The sequence below is a fragment of the Fundulus heteroclitus genome, chromosome 22 (genome assembly GCF_011125445.2).
Source record: "Fundulus heteroclitus isolate FHET01 chromosome 22, MU-UCD_Fhet_4.1, whole genome shotgun sequence".
Taxonomy (NCBI): domain Eukaryota; kingdom Metazoa; phylum Chordata; class Actinopteri; order Cyprinodontiformes; family Fundulidae; genus Fundulus; species Fundulus heteroclitus.
Window position 1 is genome coordinate 6,504,703 of NC_046382.1, and position 25,176 is coordinate 6,529,878.

General features: G+C 41.0%; 1 protein-coding gene across 1 annotated transcript in view; it reads right to left on the reverse strand.

Annotated features, from left to right (window-relative positions):
- cdh23 (cadherin-related 23) overlaps positions 1 to 25,176 on the reverse strand; it is a 263,409-nt gene that overhangs the window by 162,646 nt on the left and 75,587 nt on the right. The window lies entirely within an intron of this gene.

The window sequence follows — 25,176 nt, forward strand, 5'->3', positions numbered from 1 at the left end:
GCTCAGGAAAACATCTTCATGGACGCTGTTGTGACTCCTACCACAATACGGTGAACGCACACGCAGCTGTGGGAAACCTCCTGTCTGGTACCGGTGCCTTAGTGCCTTAGACCGCACCTCCTAGAGACCTGAGCAGCTACAGGTAGCTCTGACATCACATGAAGATCCTCCAGATGCTGGTCCTCAACCATCTCCTCCTGGTGAGGTCCTCATCAGATCCCCTGCAGTTCTCCTACCAGCAGGTAGAGGATGGGTGATGCCAGCCTGGGAGCTGTTATTTACATCTGCACCTTTTTCTAATGTACCCTTTTCATCTACACATTTATTTTATTCCAAGTCTGCTATTTATAATAACTACACAGTATTATTCTATATCATCAATATTCCCCTACTATATAGTCTCTTACTCTTATTTCCTGTTTTCCCGTGTTTACATGGGTGTGAATCGACATGCTTTTATGTTCATACCACTGTACATCTGGAAATGTCCTCATTATGACACTAAAAATGGCATTTTATTCTATTTCTATAGCCATTTTCATGCTTGTCTTTATTTACGGTTGGTTTGATACAAAGAAAGCATCACAGCGTCTGATTTTGGTTTCAAATTCATAAACATTTTAAAAGGTAATGTAAATCTCAAAAGGTCTTTTATGGAGTCTCTGGTCAGCATTTCAAGACTCGCTTTAGATTAAAATCGATTCAATTTTGTTAATATAGCGCCAATTCACAACAAACATCATCTCAAGTCTCTTTCCAAAGTCAGACTCCATCAGATCCTCCAGGTTGGTCAGAAAGTTTCCTATCTAAGGAAACCCAGCAGGTTGCATCAAGTCTCTCCAAGCAGCATTCACTCCTCCTGAAAGAGCGTAGAGCCACAGTGGACAGTCGTCTGCATTGCTGATGGCTTTGCAGCAATCCCTCATACTGAGCAAGCATTTCACCTTTCCAGTTTTTAAGTGTTAACCTAGAGGTGGTCAAGTGTAATCCTGATTTGACTTATTTAGGAGTAGGGATCGTGAATTTAGATACCAATGACATTACCCAGCTGTTGTGCTCTGGGCATTAAGCCATAACATCTGTATCAAAACCCACTTCCTGTCAAGGCTTAGCTACAGATCCAGATTGAGAAGACATAGTTGACCATAAATCCAATGACTGACTAACTAAATGATCAGTCTATCTACTAAACTGCAGTGTCCATTCCCTGCTTCCAGCTGCCCCCCCCCCCCCCGACGATTAGCCAAGTGATGAGGGTCAAAAATTCACCGTGCAACGAATTCAAGCTAACTTTTGTCCAATCTGGTAACGGCCGTGGCGAACTGTAAGACTTCCGAGTGCAGTCTTTTGTTCTTATTTAGTTAGAAATGTTAAATACATGGTGATTTGAAGGGCCGGCACTCGGGCTTCACCTCCCTGCTGCTCGCAGCCTCAGAGGCCCGACTGTTTTCAACAATGGAGCCATGATTACACCCACAATGCGCACAAGGTTCTCAGTTCCTCCCCGACGGTCGGCGCTCCGCTTCCAGCCCAGCGGGCATGTGATTGCACCAGCTCTGCTCGCCCCGTCACCTCCAGCCTCTCTGCAGCGCCGTCCCCTCCATCAATGCCTCCCACATCCGCCGCCCTGTCACGCCGCCACCGACTTTATTATAACCTCCGCGCGGCCGTGTGTTGCAACAAAGAGAAGAAGGAACGAAGGGAAAAATTCACACGGAGGTTAGGAAACGGAAGGTTTTAATCACAGTTTAATGGATTCTGCTGTTACCAAGCGTCAACAAATGTTTGAAAAACTATTTTAGAACTATACGTTAGGTTAAGTTTCAAGGCATTACTGTTTAACGCTGTCATAACGTCACTCTGAGACAAAAGTTGCTTCCATGACGTCTTCATATTGGGCTGCTGGTGTGAAATGATGCTTCTGGTAAAGTCCAACCAAAGGCATTGCTTAAAGGGCTGCAAACCAAACAATCTACATCAATAAACAGAGTTGCCACTTAAATCAGACTTACTGGTTATCTAGCAGAAGCATAGCCTCCTGTGGAAATGGAAAAGGTTCAAAGCGCTGGTGGCGTCTGAGAAGCAGCGGCGACTGAAATGAATCAACAACAGCGCCTACACGCTAAGCTATATATCACATCTGAAATTAGCTTATCAATAATTCACTGCTTCACTAAGCTAAATGTCCTTCATCTGCATGGTTTCTTTAGCAAAATTTGGAAAAAAAAAAATATATATTTATGACCTGCTGAAAAGAGAAAGGTTGCTTAGCTTACTTTATAGAGGCACTGTGTAGCCAAAAGTAAGAGACACCGCTCTAACTCATTAAGGTCAGGTATCCCAATCATTGTCTATAAAATCAAGCTCAGAGGCATGAACAGACCCAATGGGTCCGTTTCAGAAGCCCAGTGAATGGCAACCTGTGCAATGTGCCCGGCTGACAAACTTCCCTTCAAATAGAAATTCAAAAGGAAACTGTTAGCATCGTTATAACACAGTGGAAGCAATGAAGTGGTGGGTGCTAAATCCCAAAGCAGGGTGAGTGGTTCCTGAGGCACACAGTGCCAACTTTCTGCAGAATCAGTAGCAACAGTTCTCCAAACTTGATGCTGCCCTCAGATTAACCCAGGAACATTAGCTGGGGCGCCTTATGGGATGGATTCTCATGGCTAAAGCAGCTGCATAATGGCCGTACATCACCAAATGTAATGCAAAGTGTTTGATCCAGAGCTGTAAAGCACACCACCGCTGGACTCTAGAGCGGTGGAGAAGTCTTCTCCTTGGAGATGAATCCTGCCTCTCCTTCTGGTCATCTGATTCATGTGTCTGGGTTTGACAGTTTCTAGAAGAAGGCTTTGCTCAGATGGTATTAAGTATAAAGTTTAGTGCAGAGCAGATCATGGTGGAGAGATTTTTTAGGATGGGCTTGACCGTTCAGTTCCAATCGAAATGAACTCAAAATGAGTATTTCATGCTTCCAGTTTAATGGAAAGAGTTTGGGTACAATTCCTTCTGGTTTTACCATGATTGGCCAGGACAGATTTCTGCCCTCATCCCATTAAACACAACCTTAAACGTTGATAAAAAGCTTTTTCAGAAGGGTTGAAACTGTTACTGCTAAGCATGGTTAGGTTTAGGACTAAGGAGTGATTTAGGTTTAGGTCAGGGTCAGGCCATAGAAAGGCTTGAAGATGAATGGAAGTCCAGGCACGGTCCTCTCTATGTACATTACCCAAGGATGTGTGTGTGAGAAGAAAGAAGAAAGTAAATACTTTTGGCAATATCATGTATAAATTTAGTTTTTTTTGCCTTTAAATTTACGTGCCAATTAGGAAAGGATTAGTTCAGGAGGCAAAGATTTTAAAATGTTGCGGTTTCAAATATCACCAACGTTTTCTGTCATTCTGTATCTGTGTCCTTTTAATGTGAAGATTTGCAAAGATAATTTTTTTTCTGTGGCTGAATGGAGCATAAGGTAAGGCAGCAATACCCCTCCACCACCTGTTGCTGTGCACTGCTGGTCAGCTGGTTGAAAGAAGGCAACTACAACACTCTCATGCTTTCCTAATCCAAAAAAACCCACAAAGTCAGTGTGGAAATTTATGATGCATAAGCAATCACCCTTATTAAGACAGCCCACAGTTTTAAGCAACACAGTTTTAAAACTTAGCAGAACAGAGAATGTGACACCCTAAGCCAAAAAAACGACATGCAGGATGTTTATTCCATGTTTTCAATTATGTCTATGCATCAACATTAGAAAACAACAGCTTGAAATGCTATTTTCATTAGGATGTTTTATGCTGATTTAAACTGTGGTGTTAATGCCATGGTGGCCCATACCTGAAAACAGATATTTACAGACACTGTGTAGGAAGAACCAGAACCTCTGTTCCACACAGGCTGGCATTAAAACAGACTCAATTTGATCCTTTTTTATCAGGTAGGATTAGAGAAATTATTTTTATTTGCTAAATGGCTGCCCTAAATGGCATTTAGCTCATATGAATACATTTGGTAAATATATAGATGCAGTTGTCTGCGTAGGATCCAATTTCAGACCAAGGGTCCACGTACTTGCCTGTCGCATGGACTCCGTCTGAACAGATAGGGGCACAGCTCAATTTCTACGACTTCTCCGTGGCGAGAAGGTTAAAACGTCTGGAGAGTCATCTTAGAGTCCACCAAGCTCACAGTATGATCACAGTACCTCAGAGTATGTAGGAGCCTCAATGCTACAACCTTGGGTTAGCTAAAAATATGTTAGACATTTAGTTAAGGTCCTTGTTTCTTTGATATTATGCATAACAGAAAGAGAAAGATGTCTGACAGATAATCAGTTGGGTTTCTGTCTACATTTTGTTTTCAGCTTTTTAGAAATATTCATATTATTTGTGTGCTGAAGGTAGAATAAACGTTTTTCTATGTCCGTTTCATAGAAAGAAACTGAACTGCGTGTTTATTTCAGTGATTACTAATTAATCTCCGGCTGATTCTCCTTCCCGGCAGATTGTCTGAGTTGTAGTTGCTGCTTTACTTCCTGCCGCCGTGTGTTTATCCTGCATTTCTCTCCGCTCCTCGTGTGTGTCTCCTCTCGTGAGGCTTCTGAACTGTGACCCTCCCTGAAGTAATTCAAGCATGAATTTGCTTTTTTCCAGGCCTGTGATCATTTGGCTCTTTTCTTTTCAGAACCGACGGCCTTTTCCCCGACACTTCATCTGACCTCCTGTATCCAATAGATTTCTGATAAATTGCTCGGAAAGACAAAACGCCACGCGTACAGTATTAAGCACCGAGTCTTTGTGTACTGTACAGACACCGATGACCATTTTTCTCCCCCCCCCCCCCCCACCATTATAACCTTTCTTCCCATCTTGCTCTGGCGCTCCATTCTCTGGCCAGACGGAGCACATTTCTGCGGAAGCGCTCGTCCGGATAAAACGATTTCTCACCGGCGGGCAGCGGAGGGAGCGGAACAAGGACGGCATCGCAGCAGGTTTATCTGCGGGGGGTGCGAGCGGAGGTAACGTGAAGGACACTACGCGTGCGAACGCAGAGCGCTAATTGGTAACGGTGCTTCAATCACGGCTCCGTGACATAATGGATCGTTCGTCCTGCAGACGTTTGCTTCTGCGACGCCTCTCCCGGTTGGATTGGCCAACGAGACGTGAGGCATTAAACGTCTGAATGTTTGGCATTCAGCGAAGCAGATGGAGGGTCTTTCTGAGGACAAGTACAAAATGGCGTGTGTGTTTCTATGTATGGACAGGGCCTTTTATCAGTAAGGAAAATAAATAACATTTTTATCACCTAATCAGTCTTCTCCACCAACTGCCTGACCTCCCCCCCCCCCTGTCAGTGCTCATGGCTGACTGCCTCCAAAGAGCCGGGGCTGTTTGTTTAAATGTAAAGGTAATCAGGCCCAGCATGCCGCAGGGATCCACCGAGCCAGAGAGAGGCAGATGGGTTGATCCCAGGGGAGGGGTACAAGGACGGGCCAAATCAGCAACTTCCCAACCCTCGTTCTATCCGCTACGGAGCGTTATCCATATCAATTCAGAATACTAAAACACAGACGGAAACTCACTGTCAAGCTTTGGTGATGGAGGGACCACTCGGCTACACTCACTGGCCGTTTTATTAGGCACGGCCTGCTGGTCTCACAGCCTTCAGCACTCCTTTAATTGTTAGTGGCACGGATTCAACAAGGTGCCAGAAACATTCCTCAGAGAGTTTTTTACAGATTGACATGATAAGATGGTGTGATGCTTCCTTTCCATTACATGAATGAATCAATCCTCCTTTATTTAGAGAGCGATTTGCACAGCCGAAGTGACCAAAGCACTGTAGAGGTCCACAACTTAAAAGGAAATAATTTATTTTATTTTTTTTAAATGGCCAAAATATGATGACACCAACAATAAAACAAACAAGAAAGAAAAAGCTAAAAACAGTCAAACAAAAAGTAAAAGACAAAATAAGACAAATACTAAAGCCTGACATCTTCCCCAACTGGAATTAAAGGCCAAGTTAAAAAGATCGATTTTAAAAGGGACCTAATATCACTTATTGGTCCAGAGTTTAGGAACAAGAGCAGAAAAGGCCCTCTGTCTCCTCGGGTTCTGGGAGCATCTAAATGCAACAGAAGCTCTGAACTCAAACTTCTCCTGGGAATATGTTGTATAAAAGTTCTGATGGATAAGGACATGCCAAACTATTTAAACACACCAAAATTAGAAAAATCATGAAATCTATCCTAAAATGTACAGGAAGCCAGAGCAGGATGGACCAAATGGAGGTAATGAGCTGATGTAGCTTAGTACCCGTTAGCAGACGGGCTTCAGCGTTTGGATCAGCTGCAGTCAGCGTCTGATCGAAGAAGAGAGTTGTCCTACCAAGCATGAAGCGAGTTGCAGTAATAAAATGTATGTATCACCCTTTCAAGGCCACTAAGAGGCAAACAGGGTTTGGTTTTGCTAATCAACCTTAAATTTTAAACGTTAGACTGGACTCCTGCACTGACCTGTTTATCAAATTTGAAACGCTTACCAAGATTCCTGACAGCAGTTAACAGAACCCAAAGGGCTAATTGCACCATCATCAGTTTATTTAAACAATCACTTCTGTCTTATTTCCACTGAAATGAAATACGTTTAGTTTTTATGTCATTTAAAGTTAGCCAGTTTCTGTACAGAAAGGCTCCGTCTTGCTCTCAGCAGGAGATAGATTTGCACATATTCAGCAAAGCAATGAAAATACATATTATATTTACTAAAGACTGAACCCAAAGGAAGCATATGCAATGAGAAAAGTAAAGACCTGAGATGGAGCCTTGAGGTATCCCACAATTCAAAGTGGCCTGAGAAGCGGAAAGGTTTGCCAACTTGACAGAGAATCTTCTACATGACAAAGATGTTCATTTGGACTGAAATCTGCCGACTGTGAGGATCCACACAGAGAGCGGTGAACTTGTTATATCCAAGAAACCAGTTTGAGATTAAGATTAAATTTTGCGAAATGCCCCATAATCATCAAGTAAGTAGCCATCAGAAGACGGGTACATTGTGGTCATGAAGGAATGATATAGTCAGCTAAAGTAATAAGGAAGTCTCTGGTATTTAAGATGGAACTAAAAGGCTTAAAATGTGCCAGAAAATATTCCCTAAATCATCCCCACCAGACTGACCTGATAAATTATATAATTAATTGATGCCTTTTTGTTATTTAATCCATATTCTAAATCTACAACCTGAATATCACAGCTGAAAACAAGACTAACTGGACCAGGCAACATATTTATTAATTCTGTTATTTTCCAGCTTTCTTAAATCTGATCAGATTGTAGGTTAAATTTTTAATTTTTAGCTATGAGGAGAGCTGCTATGGCCCACCTGCTTCTATGTGGCTTGTTTAGTGACAGTTTTCCACATTAGCTGGTAATAATCAGTGAAAACTAGGAGGGGGTTTCTTCCACACAGCTTCCCCTCAGTGGCTATTTATTTTTCATTGTAAACCTGAGAATCCAGGTAGATCACCACGTTCTGAAACACTCAGACAAGATCACGCACAATAAGCACAAGATATTACAGAATAAAGGGTCATTCCCTAAAGTTCTGATGTATGAAATATAACAAAGCTCTTTTTAACGGTAAAAGCTAATATTTAGTTTCAAAAACAATTAATGATGTGAAACTTATTAATGTTCTGCTACATTTTGTAAAAATAGGCTGGAGTTGCTCGTCCGTTTGACTCAATTAAAGAGAGATTAAAACGTACTGCTGTTTAAAATGCCTCACATTGGGCATTGGCTCAGAAGGTGTTTCACTGTACAAATACAGACTGTAATTATATCAGAGTAACAAAAATAAATAGCCTTTGTTGAGTTTTATTGTGTATTTTTATTTTTCATATAATACATGAGGTTCCATAGTTTCATTTTGTCACTGGTTGCTCTTTGCATTGAGCTTCAGGTTCTCTCCCCACTGATCCTGGGTGACCCATCATCAGGAACCCGGACAGTAGCTTGATAAAATATATTCAAAGGTTTTGGTTTCCCTAAGTTAGATTCATTAAACTATGAGTTTGAAGAACAAATGGTTAAGATTTTTTTTAGGCTTAAATTTTCAATTTTAAACTAAATTCAAGAAGCATTTTTATTTTTCATTTAAATGTCAGGCACACAATAATGTAGCAGAGGGGTAATTATACCTGCTGTGATATTTCTGACTTCTCTTTTGTAAAACCAGCAGCGGCAGATTTCTTTTTTTTTCTTTTTCTTCGTCTTTGTTGCACATACCGCCAGCTTTTCAGGAGATGGTGACCATTTAAATTTAGTTCTATGCAAACAGCGATACAGTCTGTTTAAGACCAGCATGCTTTCTTCTACGGATGTCATTTGCATAAATATTGGCATTTTTCTTCAAAATCCATGCATAATTGCTCATTTTACTATCATCAAACTGTGTCAGTGCTGAAAGAAAACACATTTCCTTGGAATCTGAGGCGCAACACTCCTACTGCCAGGACTTTGGTACATTCAATCGATAAGAAAACTGTGGAGTGCTGCTATCTGTGAGCACAGATGATCTGAGAGTCTTTAGGCCTCCTCCACCCTGGACTAAGACCATGGTGTGAATAATGGTTGATCTTTGCTAGGTCTTGGAAAGTGCCTGCATGGACGTAACAGTGGATTTTACCTTATGAATTATTGAGGGTGTGTGTTTCCTGACATCTGTTGTGAGTTTGTTGTTGGTCTGCATGATGGTGGCAGCATATCTGGGTCTGAGGTTACAGCATGGAGGAGCCTGGTAGCCCCATTAATGAACCTGAAGCAGGCCTGGTCAATCTGCAATGAACCATCAATCCAAATATAAACTGCCAAGATCGGGGCTCTGCACATGCCCGTTTGTATGGGCTGGGCTCCTGCGCACACACCTCCAAATTGAGCATCCAGGATGTGTTAGTCACCATGTGAAAGAACAACTGGAGCAAACTTCATGGACAGGCATCATACTTGGCAGTAAGGAAGAAGGAGGAGAAGGAAAAGCACGAGAATATTTTACTTCACAACAACACCAAAAAAAAAAAAAAAGTCAAATTCGACAATATGAACACAGACTGCAGATTAAAATACAAATTAAACTAAGAGAGAGTGGAGAGTTTCCCTCCAAGAAGATCACAAGCAGACCTTCAGATTCTTCTCCCTTTTATTAAAGGTGCATAGCCACGTTATTTGACTTCTTTATTAATTATACCTAGGTAGCTCATTCTGATTGCATACACATTTTTTATGAAAGATTATCACGTCCTGCTGGCGTATTAGTTATTATTTTGCCGCTTTACGCTTTGTTTTTCCTCAGTTTGTTAGTAAATAAAGCCGTTTGTGTTTATTTATAATAATAACAGAAGTACGACACTGAGCATGTGCAGCAGGAGATAAACCAGGAAGCAGCTAACAGCTATTAGCATCTCCTAGCCAAGTGTGGAAACAATGAATATAGGTTCAAGATCCAGTGTGTATATATATATATATATATATATATATATATATATATATATATATATATATATATATATATATATATATATATATATATATATATATATATAATGTTCTGATAAGAGGCTCTTATAGTTGCTGTAGATAGTTTTATTTAATTAATGGTTGGTCTTCGATCACGCCAAGCTGCTGCTTCACTGCGAGGCATTGCAGAGGGTCAGACTTGTATTTCTTAATTTTTATTTATAAATCATTATCTGGCTTTGTGACAGTTCTGCAGCGCCACATCTGTTTATATCTGCTCATTGCGCCAATGCTGGGTTCTATTTAGCCTTATCACTATATAACCTTATTTTATCATGATCAGCTGGATTTTGGTCTTTGTGGTATAGGCATATAACGAGGCTATATACCTTTAAGGGATGAGTAAGTTTATCAGTTTAATTTAAGCAAACTTTTAACCACAGAAGATAACTCTGAGACCAAAATTTAGTCATAAGGTTTTAACTATTTAAAAAACTATTCAAATTTAATTTCATTCAGTTTGCAAACCAACCTGCCATTTATTTATTTTGAAACTTTACCCTTAGCCTTGTTATTTTGTGCATACCACAGGGTTTGTAGCAACTCAGTGTTTGTGAGTTAACAATATTTCACTAAATGCAAGAGTGTCATTTCTTGAGGAACAGAAATGTGTAAATGAAGAAGCTAAATGGCTTTCATGACTGAAGCTGCCAGTGAAGAACAGAGCCAGAGGCAGAGCAGGATGGGAGGAGGACGTTTAGTAAAATCAAGAACTTTTAATGATCGTATCTTTTGGGAAAACAAACCGTGATTAATATTTAGAGATGTGAAAATCACATTGGCAATTTATGCTGATAATGAACTACCTGCTGAATAACTGTGAAAGGTAAATGTTCAAGCTCATTTTCTCCTCCTCTGTGAGGAAATATGCGTCTCGTAATGTTTCCTATTCTTCACCATTTCTCTTTTTAAAGAAGTCATTTTTTTCCAAATAGAATTAAATGCAAATTAGAGCCGAGCTGATTATCATATAAAAGTCTGTTGCCTAGGGGGACGAGAAAGTCTGGGTTTATTTATTTATTTTGCCATAATTTTCACGGTTCCCCATAAAACTCAGACTTTCATCAGTCCACGCTACATTTTGAATTCATACAGGACTCAGGGACCAGATGAGGCGAGGCTTTAGTTTCTGTATACGGCTGTTCAGAGCACGATTTAGATCTTACCTGTCAATTGTTAAGACGACTATCTCCTTTATACTTGCTCATTTTTAAAATATCTACATCTAGAGAGCCAAAAACAATTTAAAAATATTTTGTGAGGTTAGATATTTAATGCAACGTTTCCTCACGAGCTGCAAATAACAACACAACCACCCACGACATTTTCCCATGTAATAACCCTGTAATAAAACACAGTGTGTAATCCTCTAAATAATTTATAACAGTCTACATACTGTGTGTTTCTTATTAAAATGCTGGCTCACATGTAGGTTTCCATTCGTCAGTAGTATTGATAAGACCACATGGATGAAGTAGTGAAGTCAGCAGAAAGCCTGCAGTGAGCTGCAGGTAGGAAGCTTCTTCTGCTGTTCTTGACACGCTGCAAACAAAACGGCCATTTCTCTGCAGGCCGTAGTCAGGAGGATTTCTCCCTGTTAATATGCAGCTTCTGATGTCAATATCATGGTGAGAGAAATATGTACAATATCTGGACCTGATGGTCAGGAAATGATCCTTCTAGCGTGCCTGAATAAGATGGAGAGGTTTGAGTTCTCTATTAGGTTCACCATTGCATTTTGGGGTAAGGCTGGGGCTGGAAGATATAGAAAAAAAAGCATATCGATAAAACAGAAATCATATTGATCAATATCGATAATTATCAACAAATTCTAAATATATATTTTAAGTGCAGCCTTTACTCTTTGTTCAACCAACTTTTTACCAAAACTGCAAGTTTTTAAAAAAGAACATGTGCTCTCTGAACTCTTTGATGGGGGTCTGCGTTGTGATTGGTTGGGAGGATTAATGACTGTAATATTAACCTACATGGCTAAAATGCAAAAGGAAGGGAAACTGTTATTCTATCGAATCGATATACGTTTATCGATCGATATATATTGTTATTGAATTATCGTCCAGGCCTCTTATGCAGCTTTGTATCAAAGATTTACAGAATTAGACCAAACGCCTTACAAAAAGCTGACGAAGCAACATCCCAACACATATTGTTGCAGGTCTGAGGGAAGGACTGAGCGTTGTGACTGATTGCATCGTTTCGTCCTGCAACCCGGGCTTGTTGAGCTGTTGCTAAAGTGACAGTTCGGCATCCCCAGATGGACCAAGCGCCTGTGGGAGGAGGTCATGCTTTACCTCCCCCCACTAATGAACCTCAATGGAACCAATATTCTAACTTATTAAAAAAAATCACTGTAAGTAAGGCACTTTCTGGTTGTGGAAACAGGGAATTGAACCAAAAGACAAGTCTTGTTGACTGTTCAATCAACATTTCAACCAAAGTCAATAATAATGACAGCAAGCACTTGATCTCTAACACAAAAAGCTTAGAGATAAAACATAGCTTGTTTTATCTATAAGCTTTATTTCTAATCCTGTTTTGTAGATACCACTAATTAAAACCCAGAACTTAAATGTTGGATCATATCTCAGTTCCCATTCAATAATGTAGTAAAATCAGACCACTCCACCTGAAGCTGCTGTCTCCATGATCCTGTTCCAGTTTAGTGGGAGATTATTCATGCGCAGCGTAAAGAAATCACTTTGAATGTCTTCATTTGATGCTTTTTGGATGCTGTCAGTAAGGTTACAGGTCAGTTCTCAGCGTCTGTGGTCAGCCTGCCGCTCTTCATCACACTTCTCCAGCAGGGAAGTCACTTTGCTGTGATAGTTTGACTTCAGCGTGCAAACAGCGACACCGCCACCAACCTGAATGAATGACGTCTGTAAATTTACTGTAGACGCCGTCTCATCTAATACATGAGTGGAGCCTGTACTGTTCAATAGACATAACACTGCTTATTCCTTCTGTCACCGTTGATCGTCTTCCCTGGGAACGACCCTCAGTTTAGTCTTATAAGTGCATTCCTCTCTGATCAATATCTCTTTCCATTTGTAGCCCCGAGCAGAGGTTTACCAGGAGGGCAGACTGTGCTCCGCTACTATGAGCTATAATGCTTCAGATGCGTTTCTGCACAAAAAAAACTATTTACTGCCAAGTCACCAAAAAAGTGGAAAATGAGTGCGGAAAATACTGAAAGTACTTTAAAAAATATAAAAGTATATTAAAAAAAGGAGAAAACTGCTCAGGGAAAGTGCTCAGTTTGATAATAGGAATTAACTATACTGACAATAAACTACGGACACGTTATGGATGGATTGCTTGTTGTCATTTCAACTTTTAACTTTTTGTTCTCTGTCATGTTTCTCCTCATAGAAGGTACACCTGGTCTGGCGTTCTGTTAGCTGTGACATCATCAGGGGAGACAGATCATCCTCTATTACCGTCTAACATAGAAAGTACTCCTGGGTCAATGTGAGCTTCTGTGCTTTCTGTGTCTCTGCTCTGTCTTCTCTAACCCCCAGTGGGTCGAGGCAGATGAGCGTTCACACTGAGCCTGGTTCTGGTTCTGCTGGAGGTTCTCCTCCCTGTTAAAGGGGAGTTTTCCTCTCCACTGTCGCTTCATGCATGCTCAGTATGAGGGATTGCTGCAAAGCCATCAACAATGCAGACGACTGTCCACTGTGGCTCTACGCTCTTTCAGGAGGAGTGAATGCTGCTTGGAGAGACTTGATGCAACCTGCTGGGTTTCCTTAGAGAGGAAACTTTCTGACCAATCTGGAGGATCTGATGGAGTCTGACTTTGGAAAGAGCCTTGAGATGACATGTTTAATGAATTGGCGCTATATAAATAAAAATGAATTGAATTGAAATGGAAGGAGGAGGACCTGAGGTTAGACAAGCATGTCATGTTTGGCCTAAAAGTAATTATCAGATGTTTAGTCTGAGTGAGATAAGGATGTTCTTAATTGACAGGAATAATGTAGTTTCTGGAGGAGGTTCTGTTATTTACAAAAAGTAGTCAGAGATTATCGATCAAAGTATAAAATATGCAGGATGAAGGAAGAAATTGTCGTTTTTTTGCAGCAAACTATTCAAAATGAGAAAATGATTTTGATTTTTTTTTTAATGACAGTAGGACTCTAAAGTCTCAAGTGTTTAGGGGTAGGAGTTTATAAGTTCTCACTTCTTCCTACCCCATTTTGAGCATGATATGTTAACTGAAACAAAAATCTGTATTTTCTCTTCTTTCTTATGCACTTCTTGTTACTGTGCACTATTTTATTTTTATATTTGTATCATGTTCATGTTCGAATAAATTTCAATTTCAAAAAAAAAAAACATTCATAAAAGCTGGTGTCGTCTTCAACAAGGCAGCTTTTTCAGCATTTAGCTTAATTCATTTCCCCTCTCCTTCTCTCACTTAGTAGGTTACAATGTGTTGTCAAATGAAGTGACATTTTATCGATGAGTTATGAGGAGCTGAATGCGCTCTGAGGAGCATCAGGAACCGTTTATGTCTTTTTCAGTCCTCGCTGCTCTTCAAACAACCGGCAGTTCTCCCATTCATTTGTGCAGACTTTGAAAAGATTTCTAATAAAGCACCTTTATTACAACCTGGGGGCTTTAATGTCTCTTTTAGCGAGTCCCTTAATTATTATCACCCACTCCATTCCTCATTCAACTCGAGCTGTTGAGAAGTTTGGGAAGGAAAACATGTGGCTTTCTGTGTCCAGTGATGACTTCCAGGGAAATAAAACTCAAACCATCTGTGCTGGAATGGACACTTGATTAAATATTTTTGTTTAAATGCTATATTTTCAATCTTACAAGGTTCATCTTATATTTAGGCAGAATACCAAACATTCAGTTGGTTCAGGTAAAAAAAGGTAGAAATAATTAATGGTGGGATGGAGAACGCTCTCTTCTGATTCCTACGCTGCATATTTTCATAGCTGCATCTTAATGAGAAATTACTGGATGGTAAAAGGAAGCAACCTCTTTTTAGCCCCGCCCACTTCACAAACTGACTGTATGGACACACTGCCATTACATCTCTACACCTAGCAGTAGAAAAAGTTGTTTTGGGTGATTGAAAATGGATTATTTCTCCTTTATCATAAACATTCATGCATGTAGCGATTCTTCCAAAGTCTGGAGGCCCACCATAGGCCTACTATAGTCCAGAGATGATAACACAACAATAAACGTCTGAAAATAAATCCATCCACGGTCACCTGCCTGCTGCTGGATTTTTAAATTGCTTTATTCATTCACCACTTATTAAAAGACAAATGTACTTACAAATATGCTTTAAGCTACTATAATGTTCTGGAAAATGCAAACAGAGCCAGGGCCCTGCAAATTCAGACCTCAAGTCCCACTCCAGTCCGGCTCCCACTGCTCCAATCCACTGGAACCAGATGAACGGTTAGTGGCCAGGCCTTTTCTATCATTAGGTGTTTTTATTCAGGACGGGCACGCGAGGACTGGAGACACAGACCCCTGCCCTACACTATTAACATAAACCATAAATAATGTGCAACAGTTTGACTGGGGTAACGAATTAGGAGGAAAGAAAACATACGTCTGAAAGTAGCCAAGTGATTTTTAAAAACTATTCTTTGGGTCTGAACCCAACACCTAGGGTCAGAATGGATATCCCTGATAACAACACACATTTTTATAATAACAGAGGGCTAGTATACTGGAGTAACCTCTAAATTTATTTATCTAATGAATGTTTTAAACCCTCTGAGCCTCCTGACTGCAGCTGCCAGGTTTTCTCTGCTTCCTCTTTCGTGGACACAACCACAGCGGCATCCAGAGAACACGCTGATGACCAAGTGAAGGACGTCATCAAGGATGTGAATGTGGAGCGACGACACTGATGAAAACCAGCGGTCTTAAAACTAAGATGCTTATATTAAAGTGGAGCATGTCTTCAAAAGATTTGAGGAGGGAGGGAACAACGAAAGGTCATTTCTATGCAACTCTATTTCAAAACTGAATTTCGTATTTTGTAAATCTTCTTATGCAACTTTCTCTTGATTTAAATTCACATTTATTATCTTATTGTATTGTGTCAAATGTTTTAAGTTCTTGTATTGTTACTTTGCATGATTATTTAGTGTTGTGTTGTTTTATTGTACACGTCTCTCTTGAAAATAAGATGTTGTATGGAAGTTAATTCAAATTAACTTCCATAATGTTGGATCTCAATGAGAAACATGTATAAAGTTTAAAACTGAAATCTTTGCCTGCTATTGGAATTTCTTTGATAATCGGAAACATTTGAGTGTTTAACAAAACCAGTGTGTGATCTCTGAGTGGGAAATCCTTTTTTCATGCCACTCCATCTCCACATGAGCATCAGTGGAAGTGAGATCTGGAGGGACCGGCAACAACAGTAACCGTCTTTCATGTGAGAGAAACCTTGTCAGAATTCACCACGGTGCCTACAGAGTGTGGGAGAGTGGCAAAAGGCAGGGAGAAAGTGACCATAGTGGGGCGGGAAGTGCCCACTTGAAAGAAAGGCAAAAAGGCAACGACAGCTTGATTTATTCAGAGACGGAGCGAGAGAATCAAACTTTAATGGCGTTCGGGAGCCTTTCTCTCGCCCCTCACTCAGTCTTTCCATGTCTCACCAATACTTTCCCCCACGTCTCTCCCTCTGTGGACGCCTTTCTGTCTCTAAAATACACTTTGCTCACTCATAAACACAGTTCGCCTGCTTGACAGCCAAATCTGCACCCATCACCGTACAGAACGGAAAGCAAGGTGCTCTTCATGCTTAGGGGGATAAAGTAAATGACAGAAAGATAAAGAGAGGCATAGGAAGTGATTTACCTTCACGAGTGACAGCATGCATGACGCGTCGGCAGTATTTGTTGCGTTAACCTCTGGACTGGAAAGGATGGACAGAAAAAAAAAAAAAATGTTGTGCAGAGCAAACGGTCTCTTTAGGCGGCCGTTTCCCATGGAGCTCTCACTTTAACCCAAAAGTCAATGATCGTTCATGAGGGTGTCCTCTGATTGTAGCTTTTTCTTCTTGCATATTTTCAATGACTACTGCTATGTGGAATTCTCTTTCTGCATGAAATATGTGAACCAACAGCTGGTTATACATGCTGGGACTCAACAAATTGGCCATATGCACTCGGTTTGTGCTGCATAAATGATGTAAAAGTTGCTGTAGAAGTTTGACGATCCTGCGGTGGAATTTTCTAATCAGCGCTGTCAGAAATAATGATGCAGCAGATGGAAAGGAAAAATGGGAAGAAATCGGATTAGACAGAATCACCGACTGCTTACTGTGTTTGAGCCTACGAGATAAGATGAAGAGAAACAGGTGTTTGATGCGAAACCTGGAGAAAAGATCTGTGGGAAGAGCTTTTCAAAGACTCCGCTAATTTCTCTGTGTTGTCACCGCATCTTTGTGCGAGGGCGTTATAAATGGTGTCAGAGATGAGTAAAATATTGACTGCTTCCCATTTAGGTCCCTGGCTTTATCCGTTATTCTTCTCGGTCCTCCTTAAATCCCTCCATCCCTCCCTCTGGGGCTCAGGGTCTTAATGTCAGGAAGAATTCACTTTGAGGCCTGAGCCTGTCAACCATCTCTCAGTTCACTAACCACTAGATTCAATTACACTGTTGGAAGGGCATGGAGGCAAGATTTCAGAGTAATTATGAGCAAAACCACACTTTGATTAGAGGGGGATGAGTGTGCATGGTTACTTATATAAGGATAAGTTCCTTTTAATTATTATTAAACTTTTATTTTCACAGGTAGTCTCGTTGAGACACGGGCTCTCATTTACAAGAGAGACCTGTTCATTTGTTTGCTCAAAAATCTGAAAAGTGCGGAGTGCATTGTTATCTCTTTTGTCATCAGCCACAGGCTTCAAATTGTTGTGTTGGAATTTTTCTCTTTTTTTTTTTTGCAAAAACAAAATCATGCATAACTGTGAAGCAGAATGTAAATGACATCATGAATTGTAATTGTTTTTAAATGTGCAAAAGTTTGGTGTGTATTTGTATTCAGCCCCCTTTATTCTACACCCCAGTGGTAAATAGACTCCATGTGAAACTTAAAACTCCATATAAATCCAGATTTTCTGTGAAACCCTCAGAGGTTTGTCAGAGAACATCGGTGAAGAAATGGAGGAGAAAGGATCACAGCAGACGGGTCAGGGAGAACGTGGTGGAGAAGTTTAAAGCTTGGTTTGGTTTCTAAAACGATATCCAGAGCTTTAAAGATCTTACAAAGTGCCGTTTGATCAAAAGTACTGCTTTATCTACCGTGCACATAAAGATATCCTGGTTCTACCACAAGCTGCAAACCTGATCAGTGAAGCAGCCCTGAAGCTCATGGTGACTCTGGAGGAGCCGCAGACATTCACAGCTCAGGTGGAATAAGCTGACATGATAACAGGATGTACAGATCTGCCCTTTTTGGGAGAGGCACAATATATCCATTGTTGAAAAAACCCCATAAAGTCCTACTTGCTGTGTGCTAGGCCATGTGTTAAAAACTGCAGGTTGCTCAGTGTGAGCCACCAGAGGTAACAAAGACTCCTGGTTAGGTGTGAAACATTTTCAGAGAGAACTGATTGAAAGTCCGGCTGCCTCTGATTTAAGCCTGTTTGCTGTTGTAATGATCCGGATAACTAAGAAGTTGCACAGGCATCTCTGCTACTCACAACAGGCTCAATGATTTTTTTTTTTTACAAACTTGATCTGATCAAGAACTATTTACACTGTCTCTCAGATGCTGATGTCATTTGATCAGGCTTTAGCTACTCTGAGGTGTTTGCTTGTACAATGGTGCATAGTGGGTAGTTTCTTCTCAATTGTTCTGTAAATCGGCTGCTATCTTTTATCTATTTAACTTGAATATTGCATTGTTATCTGAATATGCCATATCATCAATTAATAACTGCACAATATTCATTCAAAAGTCATTCACTTTTTGAACATTCACTTTTTGGCATTCACTTTTTGAACTGAGAAAGCTTCCTGGAGAGGAAGCGAAACGTCTTTTACTACGAAAAACAAGTCCAGTTGCTTTGTTTTTTTTACTTTTTTTGGAATGACCATGACCTGGATGACTGAGAATCTTCACCAGCATATAAACATTTTTCTACCAAACGTTTAACTGTGAGTGAGGACAACAGTTTAGTTTGAACTGTAAGTCCTGCTCCCAACGTGTTTTTTTAACAATGATAAACCCTCAACGTGCACGAAAGTAAGGATACGCATCAAGCTCGTGTACAATCCTCCAGAGGAAACAATGCTTCATTGATTGACTCTTCTTCGTTTTCTTTGAATAAATGGCTACATGTGGGGTAAATTATATTTTCCTATGTTCTGGTCAACACTTACATGCATGTTCTGTTTAAGTCATGAACGCACTGAAAGATCTTCACACCTCGTTCTGCCACTGACAAAGAACGTTAACCCAGCTTGTCCTCATTTCTCTGTTTATTACTACTAAAAAAAAAAAAACGGATTTACTTAATAGTAAAATCAATTAGCAAAAAAGTGATTTGCAGATCTCGGTCTGCGCAGGGCGCTATGGGTAAGTTACACCATCTGTCCTCTGCAGGGACTGTGTCTCTCTTAAGCTAGGACACTAAAGTTAAGAGCTTCTAGCACTGATGTGGCTGAAGGTGGGAGCTGCACTAGGACTGAGAAAGAGTGAGTTGAGAGATGGGGGGGGGGGGGTCACAGAGCCACTGTGACATGAGGAAGAGACAGGAGTGGTGGGGCTGGATGCAGGTTCTACGGTCTGTGGTCTAGGTCGGTCCATGACCAGCCGCAGCGCTTCCTGGCGACCCAAAGCACCGTATGGGTTGACGGTCTGAAGATGGCTCAGGCCACGGGGATACGTCCCATCAGACCATGATAAAATGCTTTAGTACAGCACACCTTACTGTCATTATAAAAAAGGAACTTAGTGTCATAGTTTTTATAGCAATATGACATATTAGTGTAACCATTATTATATTTATGTAATCCGCTGCCTTTGTAATGCGTTACTCCCAACACTGCTAACAAAACCCAGTTACCTGGAATAAAGAGTTGTTTTGGTCACATTAACCTGAGTGAAGTGGAATGATGGTGTCTGGTGCCACTAACTTATTGTTCATCTACTATATTTATCAACTTTTCTCAGTTATTCCTGGATGCATTTGAACTATTTGAAAAGTGACAGTGGGCAAAATAACATTTCTGTCAGGCTGATTCCATGTTCTGTCTCTTTACTCCGTTCCTCTGTTGACTATTACCTACAGGGCAGCCGCCCTGAGCCTGACAGCTTCCTCAGTTTCAAGATTAGATGGCCTACATAATGGTGACTAGACTATTTTAGTCCATCTTCTACAACTTTCTGGATCATTCTTTTCTGTCAGGAAATTGTGAAGAGTGAACGGAGGTTTACGGCCGCGTTTCTCCTTTTCTTCTGTGGTGAACTCAGTGGAGCGTTGCAATGGTGTTGTTCCGCCACTGGTAACGCCTATAAAGTCTATATTAGAGCAATAGAACATGGCACAAAGTGCACCGGTCGTTATACGGCACATATATTAAGGCTTAAAGCCTTTAACCAAAGCCTGTGAGCCTCATGTTTGTGTCCGCTACCTGTACTCCACACAAATTACGGTGACGGCGGGCTTTGTCTGGTAGCCAAACCTTTTGAAGTCATGTGACTCGCACATGTGCAAATGCAAAGTGAAATTTGCTTATTGTTATCATCAGATTATGCCTTTTAACTCATAATACAGTACATTTTGTAAAAAAGCAAGTTTCTTAACCCGACAAAAATATATTCAGGTAAAGTTGCTTTAAGTTTAAATTAGCTGTCATTAATATTACTTAATCTAGTACGTAACTCTGTTTTTGCCACCGTCACGCCCAAATACCCCCATTTATGGACAATATAGGTATTCCTATTCTTTCCTATTCTTACTAAGGGGCCAAGTCTAGCTGCTGGGAAAAAAAAAAAAAACACACACCACACCAGAATCCCCTCTCTACCAAACGTCACACTTGGCACAATGCAGTCAGACAATTACCGTTCTCCTGGCAACGGCCAAACTCAGACTTGTCCATTAGATTCCCAGATGGAGAAGCGTGATTCATTACACCAGAGAACGTGCCTCCGCTGCTCTACAGTCCAGGGGCAGCGTGCTTTACACCGCTGCATCCGACGCTTGCATCACACCTGGTGATATACGGCTTGGATGAAACTGCTTGGCCATGGAAACACCATTCCATGAAGCTCTCTATGCTCCGTTATTGAGCTAATCTGAAGTTCTTATGAAGGTTGGAGGTCTGTCGCGATAGACGCTGCAGAAAGTCAGCAACCTCTACGCACCGTGCATCTCAGCATCCGTGGCCTACGACTCCATGGCTGAACGCCATCGTTCCCAATCGTTCCCATTTCGTTATAATACCACCGACAGCTGACTGTGGAATATTTAGGAGTGAGGAAACTTCACAGCTGGACTTGTTGCACAGGTTGCATCCCATCACAGAACCACGCTGGAGTTGACTTTATACACCGGTGGACCTGGAGGTTATTAAAACACCTGATTTCCATTATTTGGATGGGTGAGCAAATACTTTCGCCCAATACTGTCTACATTGACGTTTGGGACACGTCAGAGTATGAAGCGGTTTTAGGGTCGCTGGTACTTTTACGAGGCCCAGTCAGAAAACATCACAAACGCGTTATGCCTTTAATGTCAAAGCGGAGGTTTTTTTCAACACCAAAAAGCCGTTTTAAGTTCACGAAAACAACGCCATCCAAACACTGCGTCACGAAATATCTCCCTGCCAGCCGATAAACAAATTACCTACTGATACGGTAAACTACTAAGATACAGGGCACAGGGCTACGGGAGATTAGGGATTGAATTTTAGCTTTCAGACGCGAACAAAGGCAAAGAAGAAAGGAATATAACAGATTCATCTATGTTGTACCTGACAGCAACAGAGGGCACATCAAAAAGCAGGTGCCTCTGTTTTGCTGCCAGAGCCCACATCAAGCCCTAAACAACTCATTCACAGGCATAATAGAAGCTCTCAAACTCTCTGGCAATATTGTCTGAAATAAGTGTGTGAGCACGCATGCATCAGGCTGTGTGTGTGTGTGTGTGTGTGTGTGTGTGTGTGTGTAATGCTGTTATACTCCACTCAGATTTTGAAAGTAGCAGCCAATTGTTGCTAGGCTGAAATGATCCTGCTCTGAATTCGTCTCTTTCCCCAAAAAACTGCTCAGCATAACAACAACAGCCCAACCTGCTGAAGACGACAACAGAATCTGCATTTTTCTGTTGAATAAAATAATGTAACCGTAAAATATTATTGTGAAGCTTCTATAAGATGGATTTTTTTTTCCCTGTATTACACCTGAATGTCGAGGTTTTCTCTTGATATCTGACTTTCACCCTGAGGGTTTCTGCCTTGTGCTACTGAGTTAAAAACACCAGCCTCAGCTCATTAAAGCTTTCCGTAGGTTAGAGACGGGTACTGGAACATGGCTGGTAGAAAATAGAGGTCAAGAAGAGATTTCTTTATGGGCCTGACATACCTGAGAGACAGTAAACAGAAAAAGTTGATCTATCTATCATTTGGAGTCTCTTAGCTATTCGTGCCTTGCTGCCAATACATTGAATCCCTGCGTACACATTGCATAAAACGCCTGTTCTAAGGTGTGCTGTGCAACCTTATATGGGTCATGACCGTGCTATTGAACACTGGATAGCTCTGCACAGTACAGAAGGGAACTGTGAAGGGAAATATATAGAAGCAGATGAAAAGGAGAGGATTTTTGGGGGTGAAAGAATAAGTTATGGTATAAGGGTACGAGCTAAGATCTGTCACAAAGTTTCATCTTCTTCAGGTGCCGGGACTCTAAGCCAGTCATAAAACCAAAGAGACAACACATGCTGTTTTAAATGGAACTGTAATATCAAGTTTTAGGAGTGGTCCTTCATAAGTATGGCATTTTAAAATACTATTTCTGTTAAACCTAGTTTTTAGCTTTAGATGTGTGTATGTTTTTAACTTTTTCTCGCTTTATTGTACAGCACTCTGGTCACCCATGTGTTTTTTTTTCAAATGTGCTCTAGAAATAAAGCTGATTGATTGATTGATTGGTTGACTGATTGATTGAAGTCCATCTACTTAATGAACTGCACCAGCACCACTGTCATCTAAACAGACCCTCAGCATGATGCTACCACCACCATGCTTGGGACTTGGTACCGCGTTGTTAGGTTTGAACGTCTCACCCTGACTTACCCAGAGACACTTCCTGCATTGGGGCCAAACAGCTCAGTTCCTGTCTGATCCATCCATAATACCTTATTTTTATTAGACTGATTGATTTTCTTTTTTTTTTTTTTATCTCAGCAGCTGCAAATCTGAACCATGGTTGAAGATGCTGATTTTGTAGCAGAGGCTTCGGTCTTGATCGGCACCTTCTCAGCTCATGTTGAGGTGAAACTCGCTGTGGAACGGGACTCCGGTCTGTTAGCAGTTTCCTACCCGTTAATAGGAAGCCTTGGCGGTCCCTGCATTGTTCTTCAACATCTTCAATGTTTCCTTTTGGATAAACCAGTTAAATGTTCAACCTCCTAAATTCCAGCAGCCTCAACTCAACACCATTTCTGACAATAGCCACCAAATATCAAACCCCAACATAAAGTATTGTGTTGGGATGCAACTTGCTTAAGGACATTAATCCAAACATTGCTGCGGTCTACGCATATTTATTTAAGCTTGAATGTGTACATTTGGCCTCATTTTAGAAAAGAAAAATCACAATAAAATGTAATTTATGAACCTAGGTATTGTTTTTACAATCATCAAAGTTTCAAGTTGGTTAAATATTCCTCGCTGACAAAAGAGAAGCGGAAACCTGTCATTAAATTGATCCAAAATCAAGATGTCCTCCGGGCCCATGACGAGTGCAGGTAAAACTCCGATCAGAACTGTGAATATTATAACAATGAGCATACGGCAAAGCCTCGGTCAGAGATCTTTGAGGCATAAAACCAGACTGAAGGATACAAAGTGAAAGAACTATCGCAGACAGACTAAACTGCTGGACATCTGTTGAAAATGCACAGAAGACCCTCAGTGGCTGGTGTTGGATATCATCATGGTGCTACGAGGATAAATGCCAACTCCCGGTGGGAGATGGAGAGGGTCAGCCAGCTGGACGGACCTGCATGTAAGTAGGTGGGGAGGAGCGTTTGAGCCGTAGGTGGACTCACAGTTGGCTGAGCAGAAACCTGTAGAAAATATTGAGTTTGCTGTCCCACTGAGAGAATATGAAAAGCAAATATCAGAATGTTTTATGCTCAGTCTGTCTTTCAACATTGGTTGGATAGTGGCCCGCCTGCATTTCAAAACATTACTTCTAGTAAAAGTTGTTGCTTTTATTTTTTTTTGGTTTGGCATCCACACTCTGCGTACGCGCTGGCTGCAGGAGGATGTGTATGTAGTAAATCTGGCCAGCTCATTAGCACTGACAGAGGAAATGATCGCAGCCCACCTGCTCCCCTCCACCCTCTTTATGGATCCACAAATTAAAACGGCATTAACACACAGACTGCGCTGCTCACCTTGATACTCACATTGCTGCGTCTGCTCCGTACACAGGCCCACCCACTACAACCGCGCCACTAAAAACCTTAGCATACACTCACTGTGCGCATGATTTATTATTGATTGTGCGAGGAATGATCTACAGCGAACAACTTTAATGATTGCTGAAGACAAGAACTAGGTGAACAATTTTGAATTCATTGATTTTTTCCAAACCCTCACATGGTAATAGTTATAAAGATAAACCATGATTCATGTAGGCCATGATCCCTTATATACGTTGCAGAGGACCCACACATGTTTTGTGGCCACAAGCAAGCTCTTCAGGCATAATTCTTGCTGGGTGTTTGACCACTCTTATCAGAAATGGACGTTTTTTTTTTTTAAATACAATAGTTTACTGGCACAAGCCTCAGTTTTAAATATAAATATTTTGAATTTGGAACCATTTCTAAGCTTGTGGAATGGCTTTCTGGTCACTGCCATTCAGGAAGCTCCAAGTTCGTCTGCTTTATCCAGTCCCAAAGAAATTTGGATTTGGGTTTAGGATCATTTTCTAGTTGAACAACTCAGTTGCGTCTAAGTTTTAACCATCTAGCTGGTAAAGCTATTTCTGGTAATACTGTTAAAATAGTCCTTCCATCCCGAAGGTAATAAATACAGTATGTATTCAGAAAAATGGAGGTAAAAAAGATCTCTATAAGAACTCCAGGCCTGTAAAAACCCTGCCGTTCAGTCCACAGGGCAGGGATTTCTTGTCTCGCCCCTTCTGTCGCTCAAGTCCCTCAAAACTATTGGTTGTCCCACATGTCATCATTCTGACGGGCTCCCAGAATGCCAGTGTGCGTGCTCGTTCCTTCTTAGTTTCCGCTTGCTGGCTGCGCATGCACGCTTCTAGTGTAATTATCCGGTCAGCTCAGCGGCTAAGTTAGCAGTTAGCTTCAATGTTAGCCATTCAT